Below are 11,674 nucleotides of genomic sequence, written 5' to 3'. Positions count from 1 at the left end.
ATACCTTTCCCGATGCAGTAAAAATTTTCGTAGTGATCCAAAAAAATTCTATTCGTTCGTTAATTCTAAACGTAAGTCCAATGCATTTCCTCCATCCCTCCATTATCAAAACAAATCTGAATCTTCTGCTGCTGGTATTGCGAATTTATTTTCCACCTTCTTCCAATCAACGTACTCGTCACATATCTACCATGCATCTACTCCGTATCCCTACCATTTACCTTATGCCAACAGCATTTTTCTGCCTTTCTTTGAGGAAAGTGATGTTCTAGAAGGTTTGTCAACGATTGACATATCATTCTCGGCGGGTCCAGACAAGGTACTAAGTTGTATTTTAAAACACTGTGCCCAGTCCTTATGCAAACCGTTGACATATCTTTTCAACCTATCATTGGAACGGTCCTGTCTTCCAGTGATTTGGAACGAATCCTATATCATTCCGCTTCACAAAAAGGGTTCAAGATCTCACATTGAGAACTACCGAGGTATTGCTAAGCTTTCTGCCATTCCAAAGCTACTTGAGTTCCTTATTACCAGGCAATTGCAACACCTATGCAGGAGTCTGATATCTCCATCGCAACACGGATTTTTTAAACATCGGTCAACATTAACAAACCTTCTCGAGTTCTCTTCTGCAATTAACCGAGGATTTCAAAGCTCCCTGCAAACAGACGTAATTTTCACGGATTTTAGCAAGGCTTTCGACTCCGTGAACCATTCTCTTCTCATTCACAAGCTTTCTTTAATTGGTTTCCCCACTAATCTTCTAAACTGGATTTCGTCATATCTTTCTAACCGCACACAACGTGTTTTGTTTACTAATGTGTTGTCGAATGTCGTTAATGTTACATCAGGAGTGCCACAAGGTAGTCATTTAGGTCCACTTCTGTTTATTTTATTTGTGAATGAACTTCCTCAAGTTATAACATACTCCTCCACTCTAATGTACGCTGACGATGTTAAAATCTATCTCTCCTACTCTGATTGGTACCTGCACAAACGCCTTCAACTCGACCTAAACGAGTTGCAAATTTGGTGTTCAACAAATCTCCTCTTTCTGAACCTTTCTAAATGCAAACTTATGACTTTTTACCGTCGCACTCCACACTTTGTCTCGTACGCTCTAGGAATTCATGCCCTCGAACGAATTTCGAGTTCTAATGACCTTGGAGTTCTTTTCGATCATAGACTGTGTTTTAATAGCCATATAGCTGCAACTGTAAATAAAGCTAAGGGTGTTCTAGCGTTTATAAAGCGTTGGTCCAAGGAGTTTGATGACCCGTATGTCACCAAAACACTGTACGTCTCCTTGGTTCTTCCGATTCTGGAATATTGTTCTTGTTTGTGGAGTCCACAGTACAAGGAGCAACAGTCCATTCTCGAGTCGGTCCAAAAACAATTTTTAATTTTTGCCTTACGTAATTTTAACTGGGACTCGGATAGAATCTTGCCACCTTATCAATCGAGGCTACATCTTTTAGACCTCCCTTCTTTGCTCCATCGCAGAATTTGTAACGGCGTTATATTTGTACACAAGCTCCTAGTTGGGCTTGTTGATTCAGAAGCACTTCTTGGCCTGCTTGACTTTTCTGTTCCCCTTAGACCTGCCCGTACCTTTCGTCCGTTCCGTTTACCCTTCTGTAGGTCTAATTACACTCAACATGACCCTTTTCGAATCTTATGCTCTAATTATAATAATCTTTATCACTCCCTATCCCCTGAATTATCCCTTAAAATTATAGCCAGTAAGATATACCTGTTCTTACAATCCACTAATTTCTAATTATTTCCTATATTCACTTTTTTTTCCTTTAATTTTAATCATAATGTATGTTAGCAGATAGTTGCTAGTCTTCAAATAAATAAAAATAAAAATTCACATATACTGTGCTTGTGTTCTCTACAATTTTTTGCCGCTTGAACCGAAATTCGTTTTTCGTTTTGATGCGCACAGTGGGCCCAGCTTGATAAATTTTAAAGTGAAAAAGGGTTCAATACATTTTTGTACATATCATTATCAACTTTGAGTGCTCATACCTCCTAAGCTAAAATTATCTTGAAAATTAGATTCGCCAAAGCTCTGGAAAATTTTCTATTAGATGTGTACATTTATTTTATTCAAAGAATTCATAAAATATTTTTTAATTTTGCCACCTCTTTTCGGCTGAGTCCCCACACTAAATACAAATAATACAAACAAATAACAACTTTAAAAACCAAACTCGACCTATTCAGGGCCAGATCAACCCTCAACCGGGCCCTGGGCAACCATCAATCTGGGGGCCTTCCTTTTTCATTTGATATAAAAAATTATAAATTTAATGTTTGTTTGTTAAATTTTGTATTTTTCTCAGTGACTTTTATATTTTTTATTCATTATTTGGAGTTTTGTTTTTTCAACAAAATTTTTCAGCTGATGCGGCCCTGGACCTATTCCCGTCGTCAGAATTCATATTTTGTTGTCGCTCACATTTGCTTCTCGTGCAACATCTTTGTATTTTATAGTCTTTGATTCGACACAGCTGCAAAGGCGCTCTCTCTCGGCTCAACCCGGAGAGAGCCGAATGCCCTGCCGAAGGCCTGGGAGCCAATCGTCCAAAAATTGTATGCAGGCAGTTTTTAGTCGATTTGACGTCTCTATGTGTTGTTTGCTTAGTGGTACTAGGCTTTTAATGGAACATGCGACAATGATGCCCATTAGAGCCCTGTGGATAGAAGAAGACAATGATGCGGCGCATCTTAAATCATGCGGCGCATCATTGGCAAGTGTTGCCGTATTCAGTGTGCAGAGGGTATTAGACATCATAAAGACGGAATGCGACAAAAAAACCTTTATTTTGATTTTTAGCTGTAAAGCTCAACCTAACGGCCGTTAGAATAATTTATGTTCGTAAAGTGACATTTTTGATTTAGTTAATTTTTATAAGGATGCTTAATCAGAAAATTTAAATATTTTTTGATTTTTATAAGGGTGTGATCAGTGTGTACGAATAATTTTTGTGCTTACTGTATTTTAAAGTGTCTTATCTATGTTTGTATTAAAGTAATTTTGATTATTTATCCATGATTGCATTTAAGTTTCCCAAATATTGTTAATATTTTGATACATGGTTTATTTGACAAATTTTAACCATGGTAATGATACCTACATTTTAATTATGGTGTAAGGCATACAATTTTTGCTTAAAACCTATACAAATGTATAATTAATTGGATGCACATTGAAAAGCTTTTAGTTCTTTGATAAATTGAATCAGCGATTGGGAATGCACTCCACATTCAAGAAGGCTTACACATTCGGTCATTGTGTCAGGACATATGCCAATATTTAACAATGTAGACAATCCATCAACAATTGTACGTATTTTATTTGACTTAACCGCTTTTAAACTTGTAATTGTAGTATTTTCTGAAGCATTAATTGGTAAAACAGACATGTTTTAAAACGTGCTTTTCTGAAGTATGAAACTTGATTATCCAGAAATGTTATAAGGTACTCCAACTGCGTCTGAAATATTCTATCGTCTTATTACACATATTAAAATAAAAAATTTATTTTTTCACTTACTTCAATATGTTATATGTATTTGATCGATGCGCAATGTCATTTTGCTTGTTTCCATTCGTGAAAACTTACTCAAATATCTCAATAAGATCCAGTCGCAATTTTGTTCGCCTCTGTCGCAAGTTCCGATATTCTAGCTCACTCCTTCAAATGAACGAACAAAAAATTAACTATTACTGCAGTGAACAAACTGTATAAGTTCACGTTATACCCCCTGCACACAAAGCACATCTTGGGGAAACGGTGGGAATTTTTTAAAGATGTGAAACTCCGACTCTCACCAGCTGATGAGCATAATAATATCAAAGTTTGGGTATACATTGTGATATTTCACAAAAAAATATAATTGCCTCGGTCGCTGATTTGGATTCAAAACTATTAAACTTGACTTAAGTTAAAAGAAAGACTCTAAACAATTATCATAGATTTCGAACTACTATCAGGCTCAACAGTTGCAACAGAAAAATCATGCCGACTATTTGGACAGAAAATATAATGAAGACTATTTGGCCAGAAAATGAAGACCTAATTGAAGATAAAGTTGCCAATGAAGTCTAATAGCATTTTTACACTGGACTCATCATTGGATTTTTCCATTAAGCCTAGTACTCAGAAGCGCTAAATTCTCCGTCGACCGAAATAAGGGATGAAATTCGATATTAGAAACGATAAGAATTCTTCCCTGTGTACACGGCAATATTGGATAAATCCGATCCTGCGGGACAGAAATGCAATTGACATGTTTTTATCTACTTATAAATTAATAAAATAATAAAATTAATAAATAATAATGTCCATATAATTGGTTTTCATTCGACTACCTTAATTAAATTTTATTTTTTCCATTATTGCACTTTTGTAGCTGCCTTGCACTTTTTTCTTTACATTTTTAATGTGGGTGCGTGTTAGACTGGGCCAAAATTTGAACAACAAATTTGTTTTTTGTTTTTTCAAGGGATCACCCCCCAATTCAGTTCTTTTTTATTCAATAAAATTATACTATTTTTTCAAATATTTAGTTTAATGTTTAGGAGTTGCTGCCACGAAAAGAAAATACAAATTTTTGGGTAAATATACATTAAAACGAGAAGGAACGTGTGAGTCGCTTCTGGGGACGCGACTCTACCTTATACCCGTACTCAGTCAGTAAATATATTTTTGAGCTTATGATTTTTTAGAATTTAAAAATTAAAAAAAAAATGTTACATTCTACATCTAACATGTAGATTAAACATGTACCATTTACATTATACATCTCCTCCGATAGGGGTTGCTTGCGCACTGAACGCGGGAGAGTGTGCGAGCGAGAAAGAGAATCAGTAGCGTCAGCAGCGCTGGAGAAGGAGAGGGAACCAACAGAAAATTAATTTCTTCATTCTGGCTATAATTATGATCTGATCTAGTTCAGATTTGGCAATCTGGTAGATATGGGCATTCCCTGCGATACTGCGTTTTTAGTTTTATCGTATCTTTAAAATTGTGCCTGCCACAGATTTTCGTCCTTTGTGGGGGCGGAAGGCGGCGGGGCGAAATTTTGAAATACACTTGTAGCAGTGTGATGAGTCTGGAAACCAAATTTGGTTTCTCTAGCTTTTATAGTCTCTCAGATCCAGGCGCTCATCAAGACGGACAGACGGACAAACGGACGGACGGACAGACGAACATGTCTATATCGACTCGGCTATTGATGCTGATCAAGAATATATATACTTTATGGGGTCGGAAACGTTTCCTTCTCTGCGTTGCACACATCCACTTTTACCACAAATCTAATATACCCCTTAACTATTTTTTGAGTATGGGTATAAAAAATTTAATTCGTCGGTTTTTTCAAATAATATTGAATAATAATATTAATATATTTTTTTAGTTACTGTTAAAAAATTAACGATTGGTGAAAATCAAAAAGTTTATCTGAGGTTGATATATTTAGTTAACTAGTTCGCAAAAACTTGTTCGGGTTTTTTACTGCCAATAACTGATTAGTGACTATATGAATGGTATCAATATATATGCAATAGATTTCACCAACTATACCACTCATTCAGCAAAAAAAATTTTTATTAAATGGCCTTTGGCAGATAGATGTGCCAGTTCATACAACGAATGTGGCGCAGCTGAATATTCTGTTCCAGGTCCCCAGGTCTTCGGCTCGTGGACCTGAGACGTCCGCTGTGGTGCTGAGATGTTCGGGTCGTGGGCCTGAGACGTTCGGCATTTTTTCGACATGTTCGATTCATGACGAGATGCGAAAGCAAGCCGAGAATTGAAAGTGTATGTGTGTACACAGAATCGAAAAAATATTTATGAATTCTTATTTAGCAGAGGCAAAGGCTAGCCTAAAAGATAATGGAAGAAATACCACGCGCGCCTGTTGCAACATCAGCTTTTCAAAACAAAACGAAAAACCGAAATTCAGTTCAAGCGGCAAAAAAATTGTAGAGCCCACACACAAGCACAGTATGTGTGAACACATGGCACACACACATTTACGTAGCCTGGAAACGAAACTCAAAACGGTTTCGGAAAATAAGAATTCATAAATATTTTTTGTCGAGTCTGTGTACACACATACACTTTCAATTCTCGGCTTGCTTTCGCATCTCGTCATGAATCGAACATGTCGAAAAAATGCCGAACGTCTCAGGCCCACGACCCGAACGTCTCAGCACCACAGCCGAATGGTCCCAGCACCCCAGCCGAAGGCCTGTGGTATTGGCTATGTATGCATACCCTCCCTTTGAAAAATAACGTAATATATGTAGTTATTTTATAAAATGAAATGTAATTTATTCTTAATATCATATAAATGGAAAGGTGTAGTAGAATTTAGAGTATATTTTGATTGATATTTTGATATCATATTTGATATTTGATATTTTTCGAATAAATATATATGTATTTGTATTTGTATTTGTGACCTGTTTCGTTTTTCAACAATACCTGATATCCTATTTTTAACTTGAAATTTAAAACGTTTTTATCATAATTAGTTTTTTTTTTTTTCTATATTTGATTCTAACAGTAATCTTGCTCTTTTAAATGCTTGTTCTAGTCTAAATTTTGATTCCTTAGCATAGTCATCTATATTATAGAGAGGTTCTATCCTATCTATGCTATTAAAATGTGCTATTAAGTTTTAGGTCTTACCGAAAACTAACTAATATGGACAGTAATTGTGTGCCATAGAGGGTGTTGTGTTGAAACAATATACGAAGTATTGTAGCCATACATCCCAATCTGTTTTATTAGACGAGATTTATGAACGTATAAACTCATTAAATGTTCTGTGGCTTCGCTCCACGGTTCCTACAGTTTGGTGATGATGTGCGGTGGATGTTATGTTTTGAATATTAAAGTTTTTACATAAATCTTCAATTATTGAATTTTTATATTCTGTTCCCATGTCCGTTATGAAAGTCTTCATTGGACCGTTCTTTAGAATAAAATATTCAAATATAGCTTTTGCTACTGTTTTGGCACTTTTATTTTTTACTGGTATGGCAACAAGGTATTTCGTCAAGTCACAGATTAAAGTGACTGCGTATTCATTTCCTTGCTCTGATTTGGGTAGTGGACCGATCGTATCCACTATTACTCTATCAAAAGCCATTTCTGGGGTTTCTGTTAATGTCGATGGGGTCTTTGTATGTATCGTCGTTTTTGACTTATGACATTTGGACACTTTCTTACATAATTTGTTATCTGGTGTGTCATGTTTTTCCAATAATAATGTCTTTTTATTTTCGCTAGTGTTCTAGCTATACCCGTACCTCCCTGTATTGGATCATCATGAAATGTAAACAGTATTGCTTCTTTTTCGTTATTATTATTTAATAGGGTCACGGGCTTGAGTAGCGCTACTCTTAATGGTTTTATTATCTTATCGCTCATTATTTTAAAAGGTTCTATCGAAATTGTTTCGAAGATCTTTTCGCTCGTTGCCACTTTGAGTTGGCTGATTTTAAGTATACCGACTTGCAGTTCAAGCCTTTGGAAGAGCTGACCTAAATCGAGAATTCCATTGGTGTACATATCGCTAACATCAATTCTTGCTATAACTTTTTTTCCAGGTTTAAATAAACTTTTCGAGTCTGTTATTCGCAAGGTCACTACTTTTCGTACATTTACAACGACTTCATATACGTTGGGCTTAGAAGATTTATTTCTGTTTTGCCTAGGCAATCCTACTTGTTCTTTTCCTGCGCAGGAATTTGTCTGTTTACTTCGGTTTCTGGTAGTGACTTTCAGTATATTTGCCGAAATTGTCTTTGCCCTTTAGATACTCGACTGTAAAGTCGTATTCTTCTAATTCCTGCCAAATACGTGTCAATTTGGAACTGGGGTTGACCATTGAAAATATATATGTAAGTGGTCTGTGATCTGTCTTCAGAAATGAAATGTGAAATGTCTGCCATAAATGTATGGTCTGAAGTGTGTTATTACTCAAGGATTTGCTGCTAATTCCTGTTCAGTTGTACTCTTGTTACTTTCGCCCTTGGTAAATGATCTGGATGGGTATGCAATAGGAAGTGGGAGGTCTTTATGGTTTTGAGTTAAAACCGCTCCACACGCTTGCTTATATGCTGTTTACATTGGGGCTGCGTCATGATTCTTTGCGTCCTGCCGGAGACGCAGTTTATTTTTACATCGGTTAATCATAGGGCCCTAGTGGTGGCGAAAAGTTGCGTCGGTCTCTGATTCATGCGCGTCTATTCGATATATTCGATTGCTTTTGCGCTTAACATCACATTTTTGCACTATTCTGCCTATCAGCGCTCCTATCACCACTAATAACAACAAAAACTTGTAGATAAAAAAATCAAACTTTGGCGCTAAAAATTTATTGTTGTGCAAAAAGGTGAAAATATACATAAAATCATTAAATAAAATACTTGAAACTGATTGTATTATTATCATACGAAATTTTTGTGACCCCCTTATGACATTAAGATACTGCTGGAGACGAACTTCGTTGATTTTCATAATTTGAGGAAGAACTCCCACAAACTCTACAAAGAAATGTTTGAAAATAAGAAATAAATATGAGAATCAATTCTCTTTCGTCCATTCTCTTGTCGTCTTGCATAATTCTGTTGATTTCTCGAAATTTGTTTTTCTTTCTGTTTAGGACAGCAGCGCTGTTAATGCTATTCACATCGCTCCGGTAGGTTGCGCGCTCTCCCGTGCCCTTCGCTCTCGCGCTGCGTGAATGCGATCCACGGCTCTCCATCACGGGCGCTAGCCACCGGCCGAGCTGTGCCTAAACGAGAGAGAATCAGTATCGTTTCCACCCCCGCCAAACATACAAGCTCCGTGTATATCTGTCACGGTCCAACAATATACCATCGATACTTTAAAGCACCATCTGAAGACTATTTATTGGGAATAATACTCTTGGGAAACCGAAGCCGACCCGACCCGACCCGACCACATCCGCCCTCCTACAAAACATTGGTCCTTCGAGCCGGATCTTCACCTTCCCCATAAAGAGGAGTCCAACCTGCAAGCATCGGTGGATTACATCGCTAAGTTCCGAAGATAAGTACGATTTCGTCTTCCCAAATCGCTTCCTAGTGCGATTTTGGTTTATTCCCCACCAATTCCGAGTTCCGCGATATATGTATATATATTCTTATTCGTATATTCATATCTGTTCATACAGTGCTATCCAGTATGCGTTTTACATTCCTTTTCTCCCACGCCATATTATCGGCGAGTCCGGCCGTTACGGTAGTGCATCCATTCCGCTTTGTCTGGGCTTACGCTTGTGAATTTAAATATAAAAAAAAAGAAATTCACCCAAATCCAGCTGCCAAAAGAAAGACAACACAAAGTCCAGTTCAAAAGAACGGCTGATCTACATAAGTGCATATACACACGCACATACTCCAAGTGCAATCTACCCCCGTAATAAATACGCGTTCTCAGCACGAATAAATAAAAAATACTTAAATACATGTCATAGAGCAAATTGGGTTGGTGTCTTGTCATTTTATTTCCGCATCGGGTTCTGTAAATAACTAACACATTATCCCAAGTGGTCCTAACATTTAACATCTACTTAAAATTATAGTGCACATTAAAATAATATAATTATTGTATTAATACAAAATCCATATATACAAACATATACATACCACTCCATATCTACATACCACTCTACATCTACATACCACTCTCGACATCTACCCAACGCTGTCCACACATACTCTCATAAAAGAGCATATATTTAATATTAAATTCTGCGATTCCGAGCAATTTACGCGTTCCAGCCATACCTTTCGGGCGCCACAATAAAGAATAATATCTCCAAATCCGTGATAAATTATCCTCAACCCAGGCACAGCGCTTTTCCGCAGCTATTTCGCATTTTTTCTGTGAATATTTTTATATTTGTATTCTGTATTTGTGTGTTCGTGGGACGGAGAGAAAATTAAAAAACTATCGGTACCACCGACGAAGCAATCACGCAGTTAATTTCTTGACTCCAAATCTCGTGTTCTTGTCTCAGATCGGCTCTACTATCGCCAAGGCATAACATAGGAGCAAGAAATCGAGAAAAATTCCGTCTGCAATCTATCCGCACAAAGCAAGCAAAATAATTTGCCCACTGCACAAATCCGTCAAAAGGTAAAAGGAGGAACGCCGTACTAACAATATTTCTTTAAATATTGCCACAGCCAGTGTGACCGTTCCTCTCCTCAGTGTGCATCAATTTAATTCACTCATTGTTTTGGGAACCTCGATCAAGAGCGACCTCAAATCATTCGAGTTGGTATTAAAAATTGTTTTCCAGCAACGTGCGAGGCTCTTTTCTCTTCCATTCAGCAGTCGTGGGTTCTTTATTGTGTTTTTTAAGGATTTATTGCCTTCGTGTGTGGTGCCCAGCCAAGCCTAAGTTTGTTTCGTTCGCCAATCCGCGGATCCCGCATCCGACTTCGCTTTCAAATCCTGCGTGTGTGAGTGCATAGTATGCCAACGGGTGACAAGGACAGCAAAGGGTTTTTGGCTGTGACCTCTCCACGTCGGCTACGCACCTCTTCCGCCACAGGAACTACTCCAACTCAGAAGATCAAGTCGCCAGTCCCTCCCAGAGCAGCCAGTAGCAGCCCTGCTGCGAGGACCAAGTCGGTTCTCTTCCCGTCTCCCGTCACTCTCAAGGTGCCAGCTCGGATCCAAGACGATCCAACCAGCGCTTTCGTTTTCAGTCCCGTCAGCTCTCGACCCTCTATCACAATGGATCCATCCGCCACCACTACTGCACGGGCAAAACTAGCCGCCGCCATTGGCCGGTTCGCCGATGACAGATCCTCAGTATGTGGGCGGATGTCGAGGCGGAGTATAACGCGTGCTCCGCAGTGATGGTTGACGCGGATCCAGGGGTATAAGAAGACATCCGAGAGAAGTACAGCGAGTGTTATGGTCTTCACAGGAGATTACATCCGCTGGCCTACTTTCCGGGACTTATTTACGGCGATCTATATAAATAATTCTAGGCTGTCTCCGGTAGAGAAGTTATACCATCTCACCGCTAAGACAAGTGGCGATCCTAAGTCCATAGTCGAAAAGTCCCCACTCACCAACAATGGTTTCGAATCGGCATGGTCGGCCCTCCGAAACCGTTATGAAAATAATCGGCTCCTGGTGACCAACCAGATAAATATTTTGCTCTTTTTGCCTCGCGTCGAGTCCGAGACCAGTCGGGCATTGAAAGAGCTGCTAAACACGATGCAAGGGGTCCTCACCGCCCTTGTTCACTCCAAGGTCTGCACTGACAACTGGGATAGCCTCCTCGTTACGATCTGTGCCTCCAAGTTGCCGAAGTTGACCCGGTCCCTGTGGGAGGCGTCCGTCACAGACAAGAAGGAGGTGCCTCCATGGACGGAAATCGACGCCTTCCTCACTCAGCGCTATTTGATGCTAAAAGCCATGGAGAGCGACCTATCCACGTCCAAAGGCAATTCGAATCTATTACCTTCCAATCCGTTCCGGTCTCATGGCAGTTCCGTGCCAAGGAAGTTTCAAGCCTTCCAGACACCAGTAAGCCCGAAGAGTTCCCCGACCAGAATCACCCGATTCGACTATGTCCGCACTTCTTTTGAATGA

General features: G+C 38.7%; 1 long non-coding RNA gene across 1 annotated transcript; it reads right to left on the bottom strand.

The window, feature by feature from the left end:
- Window positions 1-2,816: 2,816 nt before the first annotated feature.
- LOC111076507 lies at window positions 2,817-9,756 on the bottom strand. Its single transcript, XR_002608039.2, has 3 exons — window positions 9,742-9,756; window positions 3,569-3,709; window positions 2,817-3,508 (listed from the first exon to the last, which is right to left on the bottom strand). It is a non-coding gene; the product is annotated as an uncharacterized LOC111076507 (long non-coding RNA).
- Window positions 9,757-11,674: the final 1,918 nt, after the last annotated feature.

This window comes from Drosophila obscura, unplaced genomic scaffold (genome assembly GCF_018151105.1).
Source record: "Drosophila obscura isolate BZ-5 IFL unplaced genomic scaffold, ASM1815110v1 contig_109, whole genome shotgun sequence".
NCBI lineage: Eukaryota > Metazoa > Arthropoda > Insecta > Diptera > Drosophilidae > Drosophila > Drosophila obscura.
Note: the sequence above shows the minus strand (reverse complement) of the source record. Positions and strands in the feature narration are given on the sequence as shown.